The sequence below is a fragment of the Triticum dicoccoides genome, chromosome 3B, assembly GCF_002162155.2.
Source record: "Triticum dicoccoides isolate Atlit2015 ecotype Zavitan chromosome 3B, WEW_v2.0, whole genome shotgun sequence".
Classification (NCBI taxonomy): Eukaryota; Viridiplantae; Streptophyta; class Magnoliopsida; order Poales; family Poaceae; genus Triticum; species Triticum dicoccoides.
In genome coordinates, this window is record NC_041385.1 from 16544977 (window position 1) to 16545595 (window position 619).

The window sequence follows — 619 nt, forward strand, 5'->3', positions numbered from 1 at the left end:
AAGGCACCCCAGGGTTCGTTAATCTTCGAAATCACTCTAGGACCCCAAAACAGTGAGTACTTGTCCACGAAACGGGCCAGAATCGGCCAAAACTGTGAGCGTTGATGACCGACACGTAAACGCACCCCGGGTTCATTAATCGTGGAAATCACCCCGGGACCCCAAAACAGTAAGTAATAGTCCAGCAAACGGGCCAGAATCGCCAAAACTGTGAGTGTTCATGACCGACAAGTACACTCAACAAGAGGTTCGTTTTTAGTGGAAATCACTCCAGGACCACAAAATAGTGAGTAATAGTCCACTAAACGGGCCAGAATCGGCCGAGATGGTGAGTGTTGATGACCGACACGTAAACGCACCACGGTGTTCTTTAATCTTGGAAATTAGTCCGGGACCCCAAAATAGTGAGTAATAGTCCACGAAACGAGCCAGAATTGGCCAAAACTGTGAGTGTTGGTGACCCACACGTAAAACCACCCTAGGTTCAACTACTATGGAAATCGCTTCGGGATCACAAAACGGTGAGTAATAGTCCACCAGACGGGCCAGAATCGACAAAAACCGCGAGTGTTGATGACCGACACGTAAACGCACCCCGTGGTTCGTTAATCTTGGAAAT